We start from the raw sequence: 575 nt of genomic DNA on the forward strand, positions 1-575 counted from the left end.
CCGATATCGATATCTATTATTGTAAATAGCAAGAGACATATGGATAATTAAATTAACGAAAGCAAAGTTTTAGAGATAAGGAAAATGGCGATAATTGGTGAATAGCCTTCGACAGCACCGTCAAAAAATCGATTCTATCCATGCCATCGATATCGATCGACCAGTTTGGAAGAAAAGTTTTATATATTCGAATAACCGATTTATCAAACGATATTGTAAGATAACGAGATGCATGTTAATGGTTAATGAAGGTAGATTTTAAAGATTTTAAAGATGGCGGAGGTCGGTGAATGGGATTTGATAGCACCGTCGAAAAATCGATTTCATCCATCGATACCAATCGATCAGTTTGGGAGGAAAGTTTTATATATTCGAATAACCGATTTATCAAACGATATTGTAAGATGCATGTTAATGATTAATGAAGGTAGATTTTAAAGATTTTAAAGATGGAGATCGGTGAATGGGATTTGACAGCACCGTCGAAAAATCGATTCCATCCATCGATATCAATCGACTAATTTGGAAAAAAAGTCATATATTGTTCGAATAACCGATTTATCAACCGATATCGA

The sequence above is a fragment of the Apis dorsata genome, unplaced genomic scaffold, assembly GCF_000469605.1.
Source record: "Apis dorsata unplaced genomic scaffold, Apis dorsata 1.3 scaffold_118, whole genome shotgun sequence".
NCBI lineage: Eukaryota > Metazoa > Arthropoda > Insecta > Hymenoptera > Apidae > Apis > Apis dorsata.